The sequence below is a fragment of the Eubalaena glacialis genome, chromosome 16 (genome assembly GCF_028564815.1).
Source record: "Eubalaena glacialis isolate mEubGla1 chromosome 16, mEubGla1.1.hap2.+ XY, whole genome shotgun sequence".
Lineage (NCBI taxonomy): Eukaryota > Metazoa > Chordata > Mammalia > Artiodactyla > Balaenidae > Eubalaena > Eubalaena glacialis.
The window spans coordinates 16,129,260-16,155,632 of record NC_083731.1 but is presented as its reverse complement, the minus strand read 5'-3'; the positions used below and the strand labels follow the sequence as shown (position 1 = coordinate 16,155,632).

Sequence of the window (26,373 nt, the reverse complement as noted above, 5' to 3'; positions counted from 1 at the left end):
CAAAATTCTGTGGGAAAAAGATGAGGAAATAGCTCACCTTAGAACTATTTCCATGTGTCAAGGTTCCTTTGAGATATTTCCATTTCAAATTTTTTTTCTAATGATCCTAACTGGGAAGGATGCTTCTCACTACCTGAGTAATTTAGCTGCACCTCTTCTTACAAGACAAACATTTACTGAGCAGCTGCCGTGTGCCAAGTACATAGGCACAGGCAAAAGCCTCAGGTTGACAAAGAACTTTCACGCATTTTGTTACAGATCTTATGTTTAACGACTGAAGTTCAGTCCATGCTTTATAACTATTTATATATATTTTGTGTGTATAGTGTGTACAATCATGAAAACATGTATTGTTTTTATTAGTTACACTGTGCTTAATAAATATCTGTTGAATGAATAAATGGGTGAACATGTAAAGAATTCATGTATTTAATTATTCATAGAGAACCAAGTTGTGTTATTTACAAAACCATAGATCTGAGCTACAACCATTTGACATTCAATAAATATTTGGCAAAACCATAGTTGGGGCAAAATTGGAAGAAGGATAAAAATACTTAGAAGAGTCAAAATGGTTAAGAAAAGTGATTAAGGAAAAAAATTATTTTTCTTAACAGTATGACTTTGAACAAGAACATCGATCTCAACTGTGTCTCTGTATTCTCTATTTTCATTATTGGTCAGCTCTTTATAATGAAGAAAATGTGCTTTTCAGTACTAATATTTCTAATGGAAGTATGCCTAGCCAGCTAAGATGTAACTTAGACATCGAAGCTTGCTCATTGATAAAATATAACAAATTGTCAATAGTCCAGGTTAATATCTCTGATAGCACTTATGTTGGCACTGGAATTGTAGTAGTATTGTAATACTATAAGACTTTTTTTTAAGTAAAATAATAGCAAATGTAAATCACCGTCGTTTTCTTTCAGGGACATGAAAAAATTATGACCCACTTTTGTATATTAGAGAGATGAGATTTTTGTCAGTGATTCAGCCAACAGATATATTCATAGTTCAGTTGGATTTTAGTCATGAGAAAATATAGACAAAAAATTGTTTACTTTTTTTAATTTATGGAAACATGTAGAAGCCTTCTGCACAGTTACTTTAATTGGAATGTTATTGAAATAACCATCAGGGCATTCTCACAGAATGAATAAAATACTGATTTTAACTGAAATGAAAATCATGGCTTGGGCAAAATTTGGGGGTTTTAAATGGGCAAAAGTGTTCACAACTATCAGCATCAACATATTTCTTTCTAACAGTTTCTCTGGCTTTCAGAATGTGGTCTTGTTTTGATCTTCAAAGAATGCTGTTAGAATAATTGGAAAATCTGCTAGAATGGCAATGATCCTGTTGTGGAAAAGGCAAAAAAAAAAAAAAATCTAGCTTCAATACTGGAAAATTATAAAGAGCTTAGAAAAGCTGTGGTGGTGTGATAGGATTGCCTAAGTTTGGTTGTTGCTAGGGAGAATCTGATGAGTCTCCATCCCCAGTGGGAATACTGGCTGTTTCCCACACCCTAAATCTTGCAGGATAAAAGCCATTTGGAAAGTATCAAAGTATCTGACTTTGAAAAGTTTGGCTACATTGAAGCATTGTATAGATTCTGATCCTTTCCCTACTGTTCTGAATGATGGCTAGCAGAACGGCAGAGAAGCAGACCACCCATAAAAATTGAAACCAACCATTCATTCGTTGCATGATTTCTGTGTGCTTTCTAGCTTCTTTCAATATTGATGTACAGGCGTGTGATGACTTTTGTAGATTAGTTTGATATTCATATACAGTCAGCCTTCCGTATCATCGGGTTGCACATCTTTGGATCAACCAATCATGGATTGAAAATATTCAGGAAAAAAATTCCAGAAAGTTCTAAAAAGCAAAACTTGAATTTGCTGCCCACTAGCAACTATTTACATAGCATTTACATTGTATTAGGTATTATGGGTAATCTAGATTTGATTTAAAGTATAATATATCAGAGGTTATATGCAAATACTACACTATTTTGTATGAGGGACTTTGCATCCACAGATTTTTGTATCAGCGGGTATCCTAGAACCAGTCCTCCAACTATACCTCAGGGACAACTCTATTGCAATTTTGGGCATTTCTCATCCTTGATTTTTTGTTCTGTTTAAAATTTTATCTCAATACAATTTCACTGATAAAATTTAGAATATTGGAAATTTGATCCTCAAATTTCACTTTGAGGATTTCAGTTCTACTCAGTCCATTATGTAACCTGAGAAAGCAGAAATTATATGATTAATTATAAACTATATTTTGTTTTGATGTATGTGAAATACATGTTTTTAACTGGACTTACTATGTTAAAATTTTTTGAACTATTGGCTCACATTCTAATTACCTATTATATCTTGTGCACATTGGCATGTTATATGGTTCTCTTCTCTCTTTAATTCAAAAATATTAAGAATTTATGTTTCTAAAGTGGAAGAGTCCAAATGTAAATAAATATATATCTTTCAACACTGGATTATATGTGTAGACAGCAGACACCACAAATAACATGTTCTAAAATTTTGCAATCATATTTTGAAACAGGATGAGCACACAGGATACCATATATAATCTGAAATTTATTTGCCTTTAAATACACTCATTTAACTCACTAAATATAATTACATTTTTATTTTGTAACATGACAGTGAGATGAGAACCTGAAGTCAATAATAAACATAATAATAAATGTAATTTGGCTTGAATAAATACAGTCAGCAATGATCAACATAACAGTTGGTGAGTAGGTTTGGGATTTAAGTATGTATCTCAAAAAATATTCTTAACACTTATGAATCAAGTTGTTCTGAGTTAATAAGAGACTAGTGAATTGAAGAAGGAAAGTCGCTGAACAGAGATTACACCCACTGGAATTATTCATGACTTCAAATTTGAGATGATTCTATCTTATGTGCTATATGGTATCTGCATTTGAACACCTCAGTGATACTGATACTTCTTATCAGTGAAGATAGCTGCATTGACCTTAGGAGTAAAGAGATAATTTGGGGGAAATTACAGCAACATTTCAGTGATCTTTCTAATATACCTTTCACTGTCATGAAAGAGCCTCTATGAGAAGTTGGTGACCTCATGATATGATTTCTGAACCTTTAGTTTCTAAAATGATACAATCTCATTGAATTCATGAAAGATGGGATCATAAAGCCAGAAATAACTTTTAGGCTTAATAATCCATTTAGGTTTCTCAGTATGTAGAACTAAGAAAACACCCCAGTTGATTTCAAAGATAGCAAGACTATCTATATAAAATTAAGAATGTAATTGGCCATTAATGAACATAGTTAGATCTAGCTACCAAGACGGTCACCCGGACATTCTGGCTGTGAGTTGTGGCTCATGGTCAGCAGTGCAACACAATTCACACGACCTCTGAAAAGTAACTGACACCAAAACAAAACCAAGAATGGCTGAACAGATATCTTATGAGTCAATCCTACAAAGTCCTTTTTGTTTTTGTATTCCTTCATTTCAGTTATTTTAACTTCCGCTGAACAGGTGACCCTGACTAGGGAAGTCGACAAAGTAGTGTAAGATTTTTGACAACTGTTTCCAAGTTGAGGGCACTTTGCTCGGTCAACTTCCAGTCACTTACAAAATGGAAGGCAGCAACTGGTCAGCTCCGTTTTATGCAGTCTGTTTTCTGTATCATGAGGCGATCATCAAAATCAAGAGGATCTAGGATACAGCAGTCATTTATTTTTTTTCAAATTTAAGTAGATGATTTTCTAAGACTACTAAATGTGCTTTCTTAGGTATGGATAGCACAATGATCATCCTTGCTTCTCTCAGGTAGTATGCCTAGTGGCTTATCCCTTAGGTGTAAGAGATTCCCTCTTGGTACTGTTTCTAGGCAAAAGGTCACTTTCGGACAGGGAGATTAAAAGCAATATTAATTCCTGCGTTGTATAGAAGTCAGATTAGACTTCGAAAACACTTTGTAATTACCTGATCGTGTGGCCAGAATGTGTAGGCTGATAATTAGTTAGAGTACCCAACTATCCAGAAATCTCTCTGGGGCCTCATCTGAAGTATAAGACATTCTTCTATCAGTTGCTTTTGGTCATAAGTTTCTTCTTGAAGGTGACAGGAACATAAAAATACACAACATTAATTTTTTCATGAAAGAAATACTTATATTTTCAGAACACATAGCCCCTAATTAAATTACTGCTGATGGAATAAGCATTCTGCAATAGCAGGAGAGGAATCAAATTTAATCTCCCAGTGCCATAGGAAGGGCTTGACTATTCAAAAACCCTCTCTAAATCTTAGGAACTATGCTTTCAAGGGCTAAGCTAACAGAACTGAGCAGGAAATAAGCCTGATTAGTATTTTGTAAGTAATTTTGAGCACAAAAGATATATTTACAATAATAGCCAAGACTTATCATCTACAGTTGAACTCAACACTGGCAAAAAGAAAAAAGTAAATTGAATTCATTAAAACGACATCAAATAAATTATGATGTTCATTTTCTTGTGCACTGCTTATCACTTTTTAATTTTTAAAACTTTGGTTGGATATCTCTAGATCCTAATAAGGAGAAATGTGTTAGCATTGATTTGGATGACTTATGAAACATTTATACACAAATTATTCACTTGTTGCTCTTAATTTATAACACAGTTTTCTCAAGGCTCCTCACTTTAATACAGCCTGTCAATCACTGCTATCTATAACGAAGCATGCAGGCTCGTATTTTTTTTTTTCCCCACACAATTTAAAAGTATAACCTCTGGCTTTTTGCTAAAGAATTGTTTTGTGTCTTTCCACTTGGCACAGGGTAATCGAAGCAATTTTTGTGGTTGGAAACACATTGATAGTGCTCAATAATGTAAATCTAATAACCGTATTATTCACCAGGTTTGGAAAGGAAACAAGAGATTTATATGGAGCTACAGTTATAATTAAGGGAACAAATAGCCCTTTTTACAGAATTTCAATATAGGCTTTCCCCCCTCACTTATAACGTGTACTAGCTATCGCTAAGATTACTCTGTCTTGGGTATTCGTGGTACTTTATAATAAAGATAACTTTGTGAAAGAGAATAAAGCTTTCACTTTCTGCTGAGCACCTGTCTCGTCTTGAATTTTCAGGAGCAGCCAGTGATAAGTCAAAGGTGTCCTTTCTTCCCAGACCCATGGGGAAAGATTTGTCATTTGATAACCGCAGTCTACTTTTCTGCTTCTTCTAGGCATTTGTCATAGTCGCATCAAGCGGCTCCTTTAAAGAGTGATCTGTACCTCTTCCCTATATCTAAGAGTGAACTGCAAAGGCTTATTTCTATCAACAAACTGCACATTCTGCTATTTTGATGAAACCAGTAATTCAGTGAAATTTGTAGACGTAATCATACCATTCTGTAGAAACATTAAATTTTTAAAAATCTTAGACAGGAAAAAGAAAATAGGTGGCTTTGGCAGAGAACCTAAAGCATGTGGAAATTGAGATGATAAAGGAAAACCAGTTATCACTTCAGTGATCAAAGTGTTTCACATATGCTGGCTGACTGTCGTACGGAACTAGGCATCTTATGATTCTACAGGCTATGTCCCAAATATTTGCAATGGCTCCCGATGGTTTCTGTGCCAACAGTAGATTATTGTATTGTACTGGAACTAATCTCTTCCTTTTCCAAACTATCAGAATGCTTTATTCAGATCTCTGCTATGATACTTGTAGGTTATATTAAGGTTATTTGTGTGCGTGTCTTAGCACCTCTATTATAGACTATTAAGATAAGGAACTTGCTCATGGCTTAGTATACCTTCAGTGACTTGTTTACTCTACATGATCAATATACATTTGTTGATGGATGGGTGACTAGTTTTGTGGATCCAATTTTGAATCAAGGACAGATACATGTAGGTTGTTTTATATATATATATATATATATATACACACACACGTACACATATACTTTAACATCTTTACTAGAGTATAATTGCTTTACAATGGTGTGTTAGTTTCTGCTTTATAACAAAGTGAATCAGCTATACATATACATATATCTCTATATCTCCTCCCTCTTGCGTCTGCCTCCCACCCTCCCTATCCCACCCCTCTAGGTGGTCACAAAGCACCGAGCTGATCTCCCTGTGCTATGCGGCTGCTTCCCACTAACTATCTATTTTACATTTGGTAATGTATATAAGTCCATGCCACACTCTCACTTCGTCCCAGCTTACCCTTCCCCCTCCCCATGTCCTCAAGTCCATTCTCTACGTCTGTGTCTTTATTCCTGTCCTGCCCCTAGGTTCTTCAGAACCTTTTTTTTTTTTTTTGATTCCATATATATGTGTTAGCATATGGTATTTATTTTTCTCTTTCTGACTTACTTCACTCTGTATGACAGTCTCTAGGTCTATCCACCTCACTACAAATAACTCAATTTCGTTTCCTTTTATGGCTGAGTAATATTCCATAGTATATATGTGCCACATCTTCTTTATCCATTCACCTGTCGATGGACACTTAGGTTGCTTCCATGTCCTGGCTATTGTAAATAGAGCTGCAATGAACATTGTGGTACATGACTCTTTTTGAATTATGAGTTTCTCAGGGTATATGCCCAGCAGTGGGATTGCTGGGTCGTATGGTAGTTCTATTTTTAGTTTTTTGAGGAACCTCCATAATGTTCTCCATAGTGGCCGTATCAATTTACATTCCCACTAACAGCGCAAGAGGGTTCCCTTTTCTCCACACCCTCTCCGGCATTTATTGTTTGTAGACCTTTTGATGATGGCCATTCTGACCAGTGTGAGGTGATACCTCATTGTAGTTTTGATTTGCATTTCTCTAATGATTAGTGATGTTGAGCATCCTTTCATGTGTTTGTTGGCAATCTGTATATCTTCTTTGCAGAAATGTCTATTTAGGTCTTCTGCCCATTTTTGGATTGGGTTGTTTGCTTTTTTGATATTGAGCTGGCTGAGCTGCTTGTAAATTTTGGAAATTAATCCTTTGTCAGTTGCTTCATTTGCAAATATTTTCTCCCATTCTGAGGGTTGTCTTTTTGTCTTGTTTATGGTTTCCTTTGCTGTGCAAAAGCTTTTAAGTTTCATTAGGTTCCATTTGTTTATTTTTGTTTTCATTTCCATTTCTCTAGGAAGTGGGTCAGAAAGGATCTTGCTGTGATTTATGTCATAGTGTGTTCTGCCTATGTTTTCCTCTAAGAGTTTTATAGTGTCTGGCTTTACATTTAGGTCTTTAATCCATTTTGAGTTTATTTTTGTGTATGGTGTTAGGGAGTGTTCTAATTTCATTCTTTTACATGTAGCTGTCCAGTTTTACCAGCACCACTTATTGTAGAGGTTGTCTTTTCTCCACTGTATATTCTTACCTCCTTTATCAAAAATAAGGTGACCATATGTGCGTGGGTTTATCTCTGGGCTTTCTATCCTGTTCCGTTGATCTATATTTCTGTTTTTGTGCCAGTACCATACTGTCTTCATTACTGCAGCTTTGTAGTATAGTCTGAAGTCCAGGAGCCTAATTCCTCCAGCTCTGTTTTTCTTTCTCAAGATTGCTTTGGCTATTCAGGATTTCATGTGTCCATACAAATTGTGAAATTTTTTGTTCTAGTTCTGTGAAAAATGCCAGTGGTAGTTTGATAGGGATTGCATTCAATCTGTAGATTGCTTTGGGTAGTGTAGTCATTTTCACAATATTGATTCTTCGAATCCAAGAACATGGTATATCTCTCCATCATGGTATATCTCTCCATCTGTATCATCTTTAATTTCTTTCGTCAGTGTCTTATAGTTTTCTGCATACAGGTCTTTTGTTTCCTTAGGTAGGTTTATTCCTAGGTATTTTATTCTTTATGTTGCAATGGTAAATGGGAGTGTTTCCTTAATTTCTCTTTCAGATTTTTCCTCATTAGTGTATAGGAATGCAAGAGATTTCTATGCATTAATTTTGTATCCTGCTACTTTACCAAATTCATTGATTAGCTCTAGTAGTTTTCTGGTAGCATCTTTAGGATTCTCTGTATATAGTATCATGTCATCTGCAAACAGTGACAGTTTTACTTCTTTTCTGATTTGGATTTCTTTTATTTCTTTTTCTTCTCTGATTGCTGTGGCTATAACTTCCAAAACTATGTTGAATAATAGTTTTGAGAGTGGACAACCTTGTCTTGTTCCTGATCGTAGAGGAAATGGTTTCAGTTTTTCACCATTGAGAATGATGTTGGCTGTGGGTTTGTCATATATGGCCTTTATTATGTTGAGCTAAGTTCCCTCTATGCCTACTTTCTGGAGGGTTTTTATCATAAATGGTTGTTGAATTTTGTCAAAAGCTTTTTCTGCATCTATTGAGATGATCATATGGTTTTTCTCCTTCAATTTCTTAATATGGTGTATCACATTGATTGATTTGCATATATGGAAGAGTCCTTGCATTCCTGGGATAAACCCCACTTGATCATAGTGTATGATCCTTTTAATGTGGTGTTGGATTCTGTTTACTAGTATTTTGCTGAGGATTTTTGTATCTTTGTTCATCAGTGATAGTCCCCTGTAGTTTTCTTTCCGTGTGACATCTTTGTCTGATTTTGGTATCAGGGTGATGGTGGCCTCGTAGAATGAGTTTGGGAGTGTTCCTCCCTCTGCTATATTTTGCAAGAGTTTGAGAAGGATAGGTGTTAACTCTTCTCTAAATGTTTGATAGAATTCACCTGTGAAGCCATCTGGTCCTGGGCTTTTGTTTATTGGAAGATTTTTAATCACAGTCTCAATTTCAGTGCTTGTGATTGGTCTGTTTATATTTGCTATTTCTTCCTGGTTCAGTCATGGAAGGTTGTGCTTTTCTAAGAATTTGTCCATTTCTTCCAGGTTATCCATTTTATTGGCATGTAGTTGCTTGTAGTAATCGCTCATGATCCATTGTATTTCTGCAGTGTCAGTTGTTACTTCTCCTTTTTCATTTCTAATTCTATTGATTTGAGTCTTCTCCCTTTTTTTCTTGGTGAGTCTGGCTAATGGTTTATCAATTTTGTTTATCTTCTCAAAGAACCAGCTTTTAGCTTCATTGATCTTTGCTATCGTTTCCTTCATTTCTTTTTCATTTATTTCTGATCTGATCTTGATTTCTTTCCTTCTGCTAACTTCGGGGTTTTTTTGTTCTTCTTTCTCTAATTGCTTGAGGTGTAAGGTTAGGTTGTTTATTTGAGATGTTTCTTGTTTCTTGAGGTAGGATTGTATTGCTGTAAACTTCCCTCTTAGAACTGCTTTTGCTGCATCCCATAGGTTTTGGGTCATTGTGTTTTCATTGTCTTTTGTTTCTAGGTTTTTTTTTTTTTTTTTTTGAAATTAACTAATTTAATTTTTTTTTGAATTTGTTTATTTATTTATTTTTGGCTGTGTTCAGTCTTCGTTTCCGTGTGTGGGCTTTCTCTAGTTGCGGCAAGCGGGGACTTCTTACTGTTTCGGCCTGTCTCGTTGCGGAGCACAGGCTCGAAACGTGCAAGCTCAGTAGTTACGGCTCACGAACCCAGTTGCTCAGCGGCATGTGGGATCTTCTCAGGGCTCGAATCCGTGTTCCCTGCATTAGCAGACAGACTCTCAACCACTGCACTGCAAGAGAAAGCCCAGCTCAAATGTTTTATGCTTTTCATTCAGCTCAACTGGTCAGCTCTATTATTAAACACCAATTGCTGGGGGAAAGTGTGCACGCAGTCCCCCACTACCACAAATTAGGCAGTCGAGTTTCCCCCATTTGGGGAAATTGCAGGCGTCAGCACACTCGCATTGCAATGAGTGAGCCTCGTCCTGGGAAAACCACCTTCATGATCATGGTATCTCTCCTGCCAGGTAAGTATATCTAGGTATTTTTTGATTTCCTCTTTGATTTCTTCAGTGATCTCTTGGTTATTAAGTAGTGTATTGTTTAGCCTCCATGGGTTTGTATTTTTTACAAATTTTTTTCCTGTAATTAATATCTAGTCTCATAGCATTGTGGTCGGAAAAGATACTTGATACGATTTCAATTTTCTTAAATTTACCAAGGCTTGATTTGTGACCCAAGATATGATCTATCCTGGAGAACGTTCCATCAGCACTTGAGAAGAAATTGTATTCTGTTGTTTTTGGATGGAATGTCCTATAAATATCAATTAAGTCCATCTTGTTTAATGTATCATTTAAAGCTTGTGTTTTCTTACTTAGTTTCATTTTGGATGATCTGTCCATTGATGAAAGTGGGGTGTTAAAATCTGCTACTATGATTGTGTTACTGTCGATTTCCCCTTTTATGGCTGTTAGCACTTGCCTATGTATTGAGGTGCTCCTATGCTGGGTGCATAAATATTTACAACTGTTGTATCTTCTTCTTGGATTGATCCCTTGATCATTATGTAGTGTCCTTCTTTGTCTCTTGTAATAGTCTTTATTTTAAAGTCTATTTTGTCTGATATGAGAATTGCTACTCCAGCTTTCTTTTGATTTTCATTTGCATGGAATATCTTTTTCCATCCCCTCACTTTCAGTCTGTATGTGTCCCTAGGTCTGAAGTGGGTCTCTTGTAGACAGCATATATATGGGTCTTGTTTTCATATCCATTCAACCAGTCTATGTCTTCTGTTTGGAGCATTTAATCCATTTACATTGAAGGTAATTATCGATGTGAATGTTCCTATTACCATTTTCTTAATTGTTTTGGGTTTGTTATTGTAGGTCTTTTCCTTCTCTTGTGTTTCCTGCCTAGAGAAGTTCCTTTAGCATTTGTTGTAAAGCTGGTTTGGTGGTGCTGAATTCTCTTAGCTTTTGCTTGTCTGTAAAGGTTTTTATTTCTCCATCAAATCTGAATGAGATCCTTGCTGGGTAGAGTAATCTTGGTTGCAGGTTTTTCCCTTTCATCACTTTAAATATGTCCTGCCACTCCCTTCTGGCTTGCAGAGTTTCTGCTGAAAGATCAGCTGTTAACCTTATGGGGATTCCCTTGTATGTTATTTGTTGTTTTTCCCTTGGTACTTTTAATATTTTTTCTTTGTATTTAATTTTTAATAGTTTGATTAATATGGGTCTTGACGTGTTTCTCCTTGGATTTATCCTGTATCAGACTCTCTGCGCTTCCTGGACTTGATTGACTATTTCCTTTCCCATATTAGGGAAGTTTTCAACTATAATCTCTTCAAATATTTTCTCAGTCCCTTTCTTTTTCTCTTCTTCTTCTGGAACCCCTGTAATTCGAATGTTGGTGTTTTTAATGTTGTTCCAGAGGTCTCTAAGACTGTCCTCAATTCTTTTAATTCTTTTTTCCTTATTCTGCTCTGCAGTAGTTATTTCCACTATTTTATCTTCCATGTCACTTTTCTGTTCTTCTGCCTCAGTTATGCTGCTATTGATTCCTTCTAGAGAATTTTTAATTTCATTTACTGTGTTGTTCATCATTGTTTGTTTGCTCTTTAGTTCTTCTAGGTTCTTGTTAAATGTTTCTTGTATTTTCCGCATTCTATTTCCAAGATTTTGGATATCTTTACTATCATTACTCTGAACTCTTTTTCAAGTAGACTGCCTATTTCCTCTTCATTTGTTTGGTCTGGTGGGTTTTTACCTTGATCCTTCATCTGCTGTGTGTTTCTCTGTCTTCTCATTTTGCTTAACTTATTGTGTTTGGGGTCTCCCTTTTGCAGGCTGCAGGTTCGTACTTCCCATTGTTGTTGGTTACTTTTGCCCCCAGTGGCTAAGGTTGGTTCAGTGGTTTGTGTAGGCTTCCTGGTGGAGGGGACTAGTGCCTGTGTTCTGGTGGATGAGGCTGGATCTTGTCTTTCTGGTGGGCAGGACCGCGTCCGGTGGTGTGTTTTGGGGTGTCTGTTACCTTATTATGATTTTAGGCAGCCTCTCTGCTAATGGGTGGGGTTGTGTTCCTGTCTTTCTAGTTGTTTGGCATGGGGTGTCCAGCGTTGTAGCCTGTTGGTTGTTGAGTGGAGCTGGGTTTTAGCGTTGAGATGGAGATCTCTTGAAGAGCTTTCACCATTTGATACTATGTGGAGCTGGGAGGTTTCTGATGGACCAATGTCCTGAACTCCCGTCTCCCACCTCAGAGGCACAGGCCTGACACCCGGCCAGAGCACAAAGACCCTGTCAGCCACATGGCTCAGAAGAAAAGGGAGGAAAAAAGAAAGAAAGAAAGAAAGAAAATAAAAAGAAAGTTATTAAAATAAAAAATTTTTTAATTATTAAAAATAAGAAATTAAAAAGTAATTAAACAAAAGAAAAAAGAAAGAAAGAAAAGAGCAACCAAACCAAAAAACAAATTCACCAATGAAAACAAGGGCTATAAACTATATTAAAAAAAAAAACAGACAGACAGAACCGTAGGACAAATGGTAAAAGCAAAGCTATACAGACAAAGTCACACAAAATCCACTGCCTCAATTTTGGGATGATTTGTTGTCTGTTCAGGTATTCCACAGATGCAGGGTACATCAAGTTGACTGTGGAGATTTAATCTGCTGGTCCTGAGGCTGCTGGGAGGGATTTCCCTTTCTCTTCTTTGTTCGCACAGCTCCTGGGATTCAGCTTTGGATTGGCCCCGCCTCTGCGTGTAGGTCGCCTGAGGGCGTCTGTTCCCGCCCAGACAGGACGGGGTTAAAGGAGCAGCCGCTTCGGCGGCTCTGGCTCACTCAGGCCGGGGGGAGGGAGGGTATTGATACGGGGCGAGCCTGCGGCGGCAGAGGCCTACGTGACGTTGCACCAGCCCGAGGTGCGCTGTGCGTTCTCCCGGGTAAGTTGTCCCTGGATCACGGGACCCTGGCAGTGGCGGGCTGCACTGGCTCCCGGGAGGGGGGGGTGTGGAGAGTGACCTGTGCTCGCACACAGGCTTCTTGGTGGCGGCAGCAGCAGCCTTAGCGTTTCATGCCCGTCCCTGGTGTCCGCGCTGATAGCCGCGGCTCGCGCCCGTCTCGAGCTCGTTTAGGCGGCGCTCTGAATCCCCTCTCCTCGCGCACCGGAAACAATGGTCTCGTGCCTCTTCGGCAGCTCCAGACTTTTCCCCGGACTCCCTCCCGGCTAGCCATGGCGCACTAGGCCCTTCAGGCTGTGTTCACGCCGCCAACCCCAGTCCTTTCCCTGGGATCTGACCTCCGAAGCCCGAGCCTCAGCTCCCAGCCCCCGCCCGCCCCGGCGGGTGAGCAGACAAGCCTCTCGGGATGGTGAGTGCTGGTCGGCACCGCTCCTCCGTGCGGGAATCTCTCCGCTTTGCCCTCCGCACCCCTGTTGCTGCGCTCTTCTCCGGGGCTCCGAAGCTTCCCCCCTCCGCCACCCGCAGTCTCCGCCCGCGAAGGGGCTTCCTAGTGTGTGGAAACCTTTCCTCCTTCACAGCTCCCCCCCAGAGGTACACAGGTCCTGCCCTATTCTTTTGTCTCTGTTTTTCCTTTTATCTTTTGCCCTACCAGGTACGTGGGGAGTTTCTTGCCTTTTGGGAGGTCTGAGGTCTTCTGCCAGTGTTCAGTAGGTGTTCTGTACGAGTTGTTCCACATGTAGATGTATTTCTGATGTATTTGTGGGGAGGAAGGTGATCTCCACGTCTTACTCCTCCGCCATCTTGAAGGTCTCCTAGGTTGTTATATTGAATGTTTTAAAGTAGCCCTTTTGTTGTTACCCTAGAGACTGCCGTCATAGGCCAGGTTTAGATGAAAACTCATGATGCAGGTCAGGACCATTTTGTACTTCTGCTGTACAAGCTCATCTGTGCATATGACCTCTATGCATGACCTCCATCAGTAATTTATACCAGATTGCTTCAACACATAGCACATTACAACTGGGTTTTTCGTTTTCGGCTCTATTTTTTTCTTAATGTTTTGCTTAGGAAAAGTTATATTTTGTGGAGAAAAAGTTGTCTTATTCTTTTCCTCTCTTACATAATCCTCATTCTTTCTGGAATTTTCTTTTTTTAATACTAATAAAAGAGACTCGGTTTCTTGAACACTAAGTTTCTGTTGTTGTTAGTTTTGCCATAGTTTATTTGTAGTGTCACACTAGTAAGACTTGTTAAGAAATACTAAAGTTACCAAAAAAAACCCTAAAGTATGGACGTATCTGTAGAAATACAAAGGACTAACAAAAAAAAAGCATTAAAATATAAAAGTAATATTAACCACCACAAAAGCCATGTTCCCAAGTGCTACTGATGATTACACTGCTGTTCAGTTTAACTGCCCTAGTACTTTAATGTTCATAATGTACATTGCTATGTGTGTTTTACTATTCAAAATGTACTTCAAGTTGGAATCTGGAAAAAGCAAACTCTGCTGATGTCATTATGCTTAGTGTTTTATTCTGTGAGTCAATGGCCAGCAAGAATTTTTCCCGTTGTGTTTCAGATTCTGGTGAGGTTACTTTGTTTGGTTTTCCCTCTCTATATCTCTATTAACATCTGAACCTCAGGAGAAATTACCTTTCAATTGGTAATTGTACCTCGGCCCTGCCATATGCTGACACTCCTTCATAGCCCTGCATTGTTCAGAGAAAAATTTGCCAAATCAAGTTGCCCCTGCAAAAGCACAGCTCCAACCACCGTTCAAGGCAACAGTTTGGAACAATAGAAGATCTCCAAGAATTTTGTCTCCATATAATTTACTTAAAATTAGTTGCTTTTTGAAAACATGTACACCTTCTCTGTCAGCCATTTATATGCGTATATATATTTTTTTTTTCTTTTTTTTTTTCACAATGACTGTGCTAAGCCATCCCCGTATTTTAAAAAAGCGTATGTATAAGTCACGCTGATGTTTGGCCTAGAATGAATCTAGACGTGTGAGGCCCCAGTACAGGCACTCCAAAAATACTTATAGTGGTAATTTCCTGCCTGATTTCCTACAAGGAAAATGATGGCACTTTGAAAATCAGAGAGCTATATTCTCACTTAAACTTTTGTGAACTTTCTATATTATTCCATGCTCAAATATGAGTTTAATAATAAGGAAACAAACTGAATGCTTTGTTATTCTGGACCAGAAATTAAACATTGGTCTCATGTGATCTCTCCAATTCTGTAAATACTTATTTGTCTGTATTAAAATTCATTTTGCTATTTAGTTATGCTAATAACTAATTTGCAATAAAAAGCAAAAGAAAACATTAGACACAATCAACATTTTTTGCGTAACATAACCCAGTTTTTATATATAAAATGCACGTGTTAACGTAATCACATTATAGATATCAAGAAACGGACAGGTAGATACAAAAGAGTTCATATAACTCACTCTTCTGTAATCTGCTTTTGTCACTCAACAACATAGCATTAACCTCTTTGTATTTTCATAAATCAAAATCTAGTTTGAATGATAACTCTTAAAAATCTATACTGTATAGTGTTCCGCTAAAGAAATGCCTCTTCATAAGCTACTCAACCTTTTCCTTATTAATTGGATAGTAAAGCTGTTTTCTGTTTGCTATTATCATAAACATCACTCTGATAATGATCCCTGTACAAACATGTTTGAATGCATCCATAATCATTTCTTTAGGAAAAATTCCTAAATGTAAATTTGTAACTATAAAATGTGAAAAATATATACTATATTAAAGGTTTTTAATGCATATTATTGTACTGCTCCTCAGTTTGAGAAATAAGCAAACTTTTGTCAATGCTGGCTATGCCAATTTTTTTGAGTTTTGGCAGTCTGTCAGAAAGAAGTGTCTTGATTTGATTTACTTTTTTAAAAAAAATTACTAATGATGTAGAAATATCTTAAACAATCTATTCATTCCTCTTTTGGTTGCATTAGAAAATTCAAGTCATCATATTGGGTAAAGGATCATCTAGAGTTTGCCTACAACATAAATTACTCGGTCTTTTTCTGGCCCCCATTAAATCGGCTCTTTCTCATACTCTATTTGTGCAATGATTAGTTGAACATGCGTACAAGTGTTAATTTATATATATATTCTGAGTTTTTTACTAAAAATATTGTTACTAAATATTCTTTACTAAAAATATTCACTTTATTTTGAAGTAGTTCAGTACTTTAGGAATTCTTGTTTATTCATCACACATATCACCTTTCCTTTTCAGCTTGATGTATCGTACAAATTTGGTAAACATTTATTACATTCGATAGAAAGTTGATCAGAACAACTCAAGGGCTGAGCTCTCTTTCTAGAACCTCTTCTAGGTCAACAAGGCTATTTTCACCCCTTTTGCAGTCATGTTGTCCAGTGAGTTTTGAAGCAACCTAATATTACTGTTATTCAGCTGACGTTTCTCTTACTCGCCCACAAGGATCTCATGATACACATTGTCAAATGCCATGAAGAAATCAGTGTCTGGTAGAAAAGGATTAAAAAAAAAAAAAAAAAAGTCCAAAGACCTGGACTTTCTTTCCTCACTTCCACCCTTTACTGACTGCTTAATTTCCTTATTGAGATTCTGCTGTCATCTCTAAAACAGAGGGCTTCCCTTAATTTATTTTTTCTATCATTTTTCAATTTTAGCAGCAGAACTCAATCTTTTTTTTCCAAAATCCAGGATTCAACTCTTCCACAGACGCAGCTTTCAATAACCTTTATCTAAGTCCTCTTACTTTTTCTTCAATCCAGGACACCTGTCCATGTGCAGCTCACATAAATATCAGATGTTTTAGACAGGAAGACAGACTCAAGGGTGGCACTTATTAGGTGCCTTCGACGGGAAGACAAGCACCACACACACTTTCTGGTTGACTGTGATGACACCACCCCTCAATAATTAATTGAATTAATATTTTTTGGCTTCTTCTGGACAACTAAGTGTTTGCTGCATATGTTTACCTTTAGATTTCTGGATTTGGGGTATCCTTGAGACATCTACTAAGCTGTCATATTCCTTAGGCTTCGTCTTTGGTCATAACTCTTCAGCTTGCTGCATGGCCCCCAGCCATAAGCCAAATAGGAAAATCAATCTCACATCTTTAAAAATTAAATTAAAATGGTTTTGTATGACTTGCAGCTATTGGCAAAAGTGGAAGTTATCATTAACAGGACACAACATTCTTTCTATGAATATTCTAATCTGTAGTTACTCCAAGCTCTGAAAGCATTCCAAAAGAGAAGTTTCACGCTTGTTTTAATAGTGACTTGATCATGGGATTAAGGTGTATGAGGCCTCCCAAGATGAATAATGCAGACATTAACTTCCTTATTACTTTGTAAGTTCTTTATAGTTAAAGCTCATATATCTCATATATACTCATCAAACTATTTTCCACCCATCTACTATATCATAGCAAAATTTTAAATGCCTATATAATAAAAATAAATCTATCCTATGTATTTATAGATAGTTATGTGAAATAATTTTGATCAAGGTTGTAATAACACTGTTCCATGCCTTATTTGGTATTTATCCATAACACCGAGTTTACTTGGCCATTGATTCCTTTTTTTTAGATTATAGCTGGCATTATGATAGGTGTTACATTGAATCTTCAGATCATTTTGTGAAGTAGTGCCAGCTCAGCAATGTTAACTCTTCTTTACAGTAATCTTTTTATTTATTTACTTATTTTTATATTTATTTTTAGCTGTGTTGGGTCTTCGTTTCTGTGCGAGGGCTTTCTCTAGTTGCGGCAAGCGGGGGCCACTCTTCATCGCGGTGCGCGGGCCTCTCACTATCGCGGCCTCTTGTTGAGGAGCACAGGCTCCAGATGCGCAGGCTCAGTAGTTGTGGCTCACGGGCCTAGTTGCTCCGCGGCATGTGGGATCTTCCCAGACCAGGGCTCGAACCCGTGTCCCCTGCATTAGCAGGCAGATTCTCAACCACTGCGCCACCAGGGAAGCCCTGGCCATTGATTCTTATCAGAGGAGATTGGAGGTGGTGGTTTTGCCCTCACATGAACTCCTTGACTGATAAATTTGTAGCTTCCATTCGCCTTCACAAACAGTCTCATAGGTTGAGAAAAGAAAATGCCATCAAAGATCACCAATTTATAGTAATGCCATCATATTTGGGACTACACATAAAAATTCAAATCGAGCCCATTTTTTAATGACTAGTATATAAAGTGATGTGTTATCTTGGTCTTCCATTTGAACTCCCAGTTTTTGATTTATGATAATCTTATTCTGAAATATCTACTTTTCAACCATCCTCTGGGCAATATTTTTAAGTTACTGAATGCATATAGAGTAACTTATAACCTTCATAATGTTGGTAGAAAGCACTTCCTCTTTTAAGACATACTCTTCCACACCAACCTCTCACAGCAAAATATATATATATATATAATGTTAGTAATGTTCACACAAGAGTTTTTACCATGAACCGTGCATGAGTTTGAGGCTGTGCTGTGCAGTCATCTGTCAGACTTTATGAGGTAAATAGGTTACAGAAATAGAAGCATATTACAAACATAATGTTTCTTCATTCTGGCTATCAGTGTGGTTAGACTCTAAAGAATTCTTTAAATTAAATGGAAGTCTTGCTTGGGAACTGATTCAAGTAAAAAGAGTAGCAATAGAAAATGCATTTTAATTTTTAATATTTTTCTTCCTTTAGTATTTCACACCCCCGATCCCCCCATCAACCTATTTGATGGCGAGTTCATTTATATAAACCGTGACATTTTCCAGAGTTGTTTAAATAATGCTACATCTTGTTTTTCTATAAAACCAATTAACTACTCTGAACTCCATGTGCTACCTTAAAGACAATATTATGGAAAAGTAACTGGCTTTTACTATTCTGGAAAAAGCGATTCCCTATCACAGCATAAACACCCACAGGTATGATCTGATGAATGGATTCAAGTTTGATATTTGAACTTTATCAAATGCTCTAAGACAGCTTTCAGGGGGAGAAAATATTTCCCACCAAACTTATAAAATACATTTTTTCCCGGACAGACATGGATAAATATTGTAGAGTAGGAAAAAATGTTTAATCCATACAGACTTTTCTTCTACCTTTAAATTAATGGTTCCTTGTTGGAGTAATCCCCACACAAGTTGAGTTTTAAAGAAAACACAAGAAGTCACATTTTTTAACCTTTAAAATTTTTTTTAGACTTCGATCATTTCTTGCTTATTTACAAAATCAAATGGCTAGTATGAACTTCAACAAGCCAAAAGGGAAAATAGAGTCTCCCAAAACTTTGAAAACAATTTTTCCCCAGAAATAGATAAAAATTGTATAGCAGGAAAAAATGTAGTTTAATATGTAAATGTTATTGCCCAGTATCAGAATAATGTTACCTAGAGACACAATCGCCATTTGAGTTTTAAATGAGACTCTGAAATGAATGTTGGGAATTCCAACAGAAACATACAAAAAAAGATATAAAAATATCTCTAGATGTCTATATGTAAGTCTACCATTTATTTAAAGCTCATAACCAATTATTGAGGCTGGATAGAGTATAAGACTTGCTGTTCTTGCTTACAAAATTTCCCTACTGTTAAGGATTATTTTCCTTCAAGTATTAACTGTACTTCTTTTTAGCAAAATCATGTTTTCCCATTTAAGGAGCATACAGACATTTAGAATGTAATGACAGCCTATCCCAATTAATGATTTAAAAATGCACCTCTTCAGATTCATCATAGAATTTTAAGTTCATTTTCCTCTTAAATGTTGAAAGCGTATATCCATGTGTTCCAGATTTATGATGTACTTTATTAAATGGTGCAGCATCTGCAGTGAGTCCTTCAGGGTGGAAAATATTCAGCTATGAGACACTCCCCTCATTCATTAAAACCATCCACCAGGATGGAGACTCAGCTGCCAGATGACTGACTGCCTTTAGGGGGTACATATGTGATTTCCTCAGAAAATGCTTACTAGTGTACCTTGTCAAAAAGTCCCTCATTCCCCTTTTAATGTGTTTATTCCTTCACATATTTCAGTATATTTTTCCCATTGCCTACATCCATCCTTGCTTTACTTTCACTCGTATAATCTAAAACTCTAGTATACTTTTCACGAAAATATAAGGAATACAGCAAGCATAAACAGCAAAAGGATGGCTGAGGAGGTTTTCTATTATGCAAGGAATAGTCTTTGTTAATTTACTGTAATTAAAAAAAAAAAAAAAATACAACCAAGCATTTCAGACTGTCTTGGCTTCTAAAAGTCAAGCAATTAAATGAGCATTTGGAGATTAGTAACTGTCTTATTGCATTATATGGTTCTATTTCTTAATAATGACCTGAATTTGAGTTCAGAATGCCCATTTATTCATTCAACCCTCATTATATGTATTGATCATTGTATTGGCACCATAATGACATTGACGTGATGTAGAAGACAGCACTGTCCCTGCCCTTATGGGCTTATAGTGGGAAAAACAGACATTAAACAAATAATTATAAATATAATCATGTTACAAAAAGGAAAATGGCATGTGTTAGGAAAGCATATGAAAATCAAGAGTCTACACTTGCCTTGGTGATCTTTCCTTGAAGCCTACGTGGATGAGAGTGGGTGTGAAGCCTATTTTGGTCTAAAGCACGAGATGGAGTCTAGTCCTGTACTTAAACAAATTAATCAGCAGACTAACCAGTTTGACTTAAGAGGTGCCCAGACCAGCAAAATATCCAGATCAATTTCCAAACCTCATGAGTGCTTTTTCCAAATCTCCAGACTGTCTTTGTCTCTGTTGTGAAGGCAGTAAAATCTGTTGTTTAAATGTTATCTGAGAGACATTTTCCTCAGCTATAAGCCAATGGAATTGAATAGATTGTAGAAAAAATGTGGCCAAGTTTTATGTAAGAGGGACTGAGATTACACAGGACAGCAGTGAGTGTGTGTGTGTGAGTGTCTTTTGTTGTTGTCATTTTATCTCTAATACCTATCTTCTGCTTTGTCATCACCTGTGTTTCCCAGGTGCAAAAATGTATGTAACCATAGTCTTCCATTAGCTCCTTTTTTGGGGGGAAGTATAGTTTGAGGGTCCTGCTGCCTAGTCTGTAGTGAGAAGCATACAGGTTTGGGGGAAGTTCCTGCTGTATAACAATTTGTCTATTACACCATCTCATCAGTTTAGATCAAGTTTCCATTGCAGTGGGCTAGGGGAGTTTGTGGCAACAGATTCTGAAGGCATCAGCTTCCAGATCCTTTGAGACTTCAGGCATTGCTGTTGTATTCATTATACTGAATGGAAGTAAGTCTCTTGTGCCATGTTTCTTTACCCCTTTGGGAAATGTATGCTCCCCTCAACCTCCCTGATGTAATTTATATGCTTTGATGACTTCTGGGCAACCAGTCAAATTCATTCCTTCACTGTCAGTCAATCAGCCATTTAATCATTCTTTCTTCCATTTACCCATTTTTTGAACACTAAATATTCATTGTGTTTAATGCTGTGCAAAAAAATACTTCATAAGATCCCTAACATGGAGCTTGCCAACTTGTAGGGCAAGCTCCTAGACATGTTTGACAAGGAAGTTAAGTGACGAGTGTATACTAATTATATAGGGCAGTACAAGAATGACTCAGATTTAGCGGCCAAGATCACTGTGACTTGGAGTGATCAGAAGCAAAAGTTAAACGTGAGTGAAACAGTCTGATTCTTGAAGGATGGGTGAAAGTTACATAGAGAAGAAAGAGAGGGAATTCCATGGAGGGATAAAAATTTGCAGGAAAACTTGAGTTGGGCATATCCAGGAAGCAGAAATATAAACAAATATGGTATATATTACCTGGAATATGTTAGATGCTTAATGAAAGAATGAATAAATGCATGCGCATAAACAGGAACTGGAAGAAAGTTTAGAAGGGGGGATGGTTGGCAGTAAAATTTTAACTGAGAAGACTTCATAAACAACATGATTGACGGAGAGCTATAAGATAATAAAAAGGCCTGAAGAGGTCATTTCACATACAATCCAAAACAACCAGTTTTCATCTGTCATCAGTTTTATTTGTGTCTGTCAAGGTCTTGGAGGAAATGGAAATTCAAATTATTTATCTAGTGAATATAAATGTTAGGACAACATGTGTTAATTAAGGAATGTTTATCAGGCAACAACGCTTCAAAAACATGTTTCCGATTATATGGAAGTTACAGGTTAATCAAGTAGTTTGGAAAATAATAAATTAGATAATTTTACAGGTTAAATAGTATTGTCAGCCCCTCACAGTCGCACTAGTGCATCAGTTTTACTTCTGAAAATAATTTGTGTAGTCATACAAATTTCTTCACCTTCAACCTTCAACTATGAATCTGAGATTGCTGATGAAATTTGTGTCCTAAGGCTCCCTTCATTTTCCTGAACTATCTGTATGATTTAGGTACTTGCTTATTTTTTTAAAGTGATTTAAGAATCTTTAGCACTCAATTAAAAATCATTATTCTATTAACTCTCAGACTTAAAAAAATTAATGGCATCATGAATCATAATTAAGGCTTCTAGTTTTGGTCACATAAAAAGGCAAACATTCAGTTGGCCTCTTTCATATCTATTTTAGATGCTCTAGTGATTCATTTTTCATCTTTCTCACAATTTGTTTTTAATCTTTTTTTTAATTAATGTATTTATTTAATTTATTTATTATTTTTGTCTGTGTTGGGTCTTCGTTGTTGCATGTGGGCTTTCGCTAGTTGCGGCGAGCGGGGGCTACTCTTCGTTGCAGTGTGCAGGCTTCTCATTACAGTGGCTTCTCTTGTTGCGGACCATGGGCTCTAGGCGCGCGGGCTTCAGTAGTTGTGGCTCACGGGCTCTAGAGCGCAGGCTCAGTGGTTGTGGCACACGGGCTTAGTTGCTCCATGGCATGTGGGATCTTCCCGGACCAGGGCTCGAACCTGTGTCCCCTGCATTGGCAGGCGGATTCTTAACCACTGCGGCACCAGGGAAGCCCCTTTCTCACAATTTGACTCAAATTTCTGGGCTCTTTTTCTTTCTATTGTTGATTCTCTAGGGATGTGAAATTTTTTAGTGATAAAACAAAAATAACTTGGAAACACATGAAAACGTGGACTGTATTTTTGAATGAAAACATGCTGTACCCCCTGCTACCATTTTACAACTCTTCTGTAAAGAAATGACCAGATGTTTAAAAATAGAAAGTTGGCAAATCTTTTACTCTTCCCTAACCTTTACATTTTTCTGCTGCTATTTGATCTGAGTCAGAGCGTTGTGATCAAAACTTATGTATTCAGAAGTATTATGCTGATTTTCCTCACAAAGGTTTTGTTTACAGAAAGTTTCTTTATGGTTTTTGGTAAAACTTGGATACTGTATAAAAAGGAATGCAAAAGTGGTATCAGCATGCAAAAATATTAAGGGCAAATAAAGATGGTGTGGGAAAAAGAAAAATATGTTTTTAAATCCACTGTAAGCTGGATTGTAATGAGCAAAGTATCAGAGAGGAATCCCTGCTGGGGAATTGTGAACATTATTTTAAGAGGAAGAAATCCCATATGGTACAACTGGTTTTTTGTTAGGTTGGACCCTGTTCTTGGTCATAGGTAATGAAAAAAGCTCATCCTGGTCTTTTTTTCTAAAACTCCTATCCCAAATATTCATTTGACAAAAGAAAAGAAAGATGTCTTTCTTGAGATAAAGGTCTTAGCAGATTTGTTTTATTTTTGTAATTTTTCAAAATTGATCAAAAAGACTTAGTGCCACTGAACTGTACAGTTAAATATGGTTAAAATAGTATGTTTTATATTATGTGACTTTTACCACAATAAAAAAAAAATTAAAAAAAAAAAAAAGACTAGCCAACAGTGTCTTAGACTTTCTTGCTAAGGATCCCAACATTGATTTCTTTACTTAGAAGTCCATCCTCCAAATCACCTGAAATATGTACTCTATCACTGGAAAACTAGTGCTAGGATCGTTTGTTTCAAAATATGGTAAGCAAAATAAAACAAAAATGAAACCACATATGTCTAACTATTTCTTCCTCTGGACATAAGTATTATACTTCTTATAGCCACAACACTACTTTTTCCCTGAAGTGAAATTTTCTTTTTCATAAAATTCAAAAGATCATTTTAACTTTAGGGGTGGAAATTAGAGGAAAAACCCTGAGAATAAGCTTTTAAAATATATATATCTTTCAGTCATTTTTCACACTTCTTTTGTTCTCAGGCCAATTGCTTAAAATTTTTAAATTATCTGGGTAAAAATTTGGTAGAGTAGAAGACCTCTTACTATTTAAGAATAAGATATAACCCTTTGATTTGTCCTTTTCAATGGCCCAGATAACTGTCCTTTTCGTTCTCTTCCTACACTAACCCCATAGTTTTGACCCATATTGTTTGGCATATCAACTGTTGCTTTTACCTGCTTTTCATTACGAGTAATTTTTCTCCTTTGGCTTTTCTAAACCATTCCTGCATCCTATCCTCAGGCTGCTCTGGAACTTCCAAAGGTATCCATTCAGTTGCTTGCAGCAATGCCAACTGCAAAGTTCCAGTTTACTCTTGTTAATGCTCCAGCATTCTGAAATGGGGTTGTCTTCCATGTCTCCTTCCATGTCTTTGCTTGGGCTGTTTATTGTAACATAAACTTTAGGAGCCAGAATTTTCTGTGTTTGAATTTCTATTCCTCTATTTGGAAAATGACTTCTCTGAGCCTCTGCTGCTTATCTGTAAAAATTGAAGAAAATATTAATACAAACCTTAATAATTTGTGGTGGGGATTCATTGAGATAATGCATATATAGTCCTTAGATTAGTGCTTGGGACATAATGAGTTTTCCACAAGTAGTAGCTGCTGCATGCCCTCCAGTCTACCTGCCACCACCAATCATTTTTAGAAATCCTACTCATCGTCCAAACCAAGTTTATTTCCCACATTCTCCATGAGCCTTTATGTGATCAGTTATTAGAACCACTCGTGTGGCTTGTCCATTTTCTTTTCCTGTGTGTAGTGTCATCCCCCCAAGTAAATCACAAGGAAGAACACATCCTGTCTTTTAACACTATGTTTTGCACATTTTGTGTTGATTAATAGTTAAAAGTGATACTTGTCATAACAGTTTACCAGCGTTGTCCAAGCAGAGAATATGTATGGCAGTGGGCTAACCAAACAGCTGTTACAGGATGAGCTTAAGTGCAGTGAGCAGAGGAGGTTTATACAAACCACCTCGGAAAATGGACCAGAGCCCTGGAATGCTGGGAAATCACCACGTCTGACAGATTACAGTGGATGCAGTAAGCAGAAAAGGGACGGCTCATGTTAAGCAAAGATTTCGAGTAGATTATGAGGTTAAAGAGAACTGCAGATAGAAACAAACCTTGCAAATAGTAACTGCAGCTGCAAAGAAAAAGGAACATCTTTGTGAGAACTTATTGTGGTAAGCAATGCTGGTCATAAAACAGTCTTCAGCCTCATCTGTACAGCAAAGAGCTATCGCATTAGTGATGTGATCATCCCCAAAGGTTAGAAGACAATGCACAATGGTAGCCTATTATGATCTGTCAGAAGGAGAGAAAATAACGTTTTATTTTTGGAAAGGTCTAGTAAAAATTTTATACTCTTTGGAATGGTAATACATTTTTTAAATTTAAAAAGTTTAATGTCATTATCTTTACTTTTAAATTTGTGTTAGTTTTTCTAAGAATTCTTTTTTTTTTTTTGTCTCTCTAGATAATGAGGGAAAACTTTTTGGGTGTATCTTTCCCTCTTTCCAATTGTAGGATGTATAGGAGTGATTATTTATTTAGAAACCACTTGGTTTAGTGGAAACAACCTTTGTGCTGAGATCCACAGGGAACTGGATTCCAATCAAATTTTGCCTCTTATTGTATATTCTTGGATAAGTAGTTTAACCTTAATAAACCTCTCGATTAAACCTTATAGGGCTATTTCAGTGATTATTCATGCCATATAAAAAAAAATGCCATAGGAGTACCTAACCCATATCAGGTGCTTGAGAAAAGTAACTATTATTATAATCTGAGGTAATAAGAGATTCATTAATTTTCCAGCCAGTCATACTGGTAAAAAGACTAGAACAAATTATAATTAATTCACTGTAATTATTTCAGGAACCACAGTTTTCTAAATAAGGATGTCAGGTTTTAGGGTCAAATGCAGTATTTGTTAAACTCACATCTGATTCTGAGAAATATTTATTTGATTGGATCAAGTAAGAAGATAGAAGCTAATTTAAGGAATAAGCATGTTTTGGAGTTTGGTTTCACCCCACAAAAGTATGGACGGAAGACAAATAGCTGCTTTCTCTCTTCAGTATTAAGCGAGAATAACCCAATATGAGGATAAGTTTTTAATGACCTAATGAATGAATCCAGCCAGGAGTTCTGAATTCTGTGTTTTAAGCCAAGACTAACAAATAAGAGTTGAAATAAGCAGGAAGAGACCTAGACAAAGAGAACAATAAGGAGGGAAAAATCAAAATGAAGGACCAAGAAGGTC

General features: G+C 36.8%; 1 protein-coding gene and 1 non-coding gene across 2 annotated transcripts in view; one reads left to right on the top strand and one right to left on the bottom strand.

Annotated features, from left to right (window-relative positions):
- GPC6 (glypican 6) overlaps window positions 1-26,373 on the top strand; it is a 1,059,846-nt gene that overhangs the window by 579,176 nt on the left and 454,297 nt on the right. The gene's annotated exons all lie outside the window — the stretch shown is intronic.
- On the bottom strand, window positions 9,718-9,881 carry LOC133076726 (U1 spliceosomal RNA). The gene has a single exon (XR_009697612.1). It is a non-coding gene; the product is annotated as a U1 spliceosomal RNA (small nuclear RNA).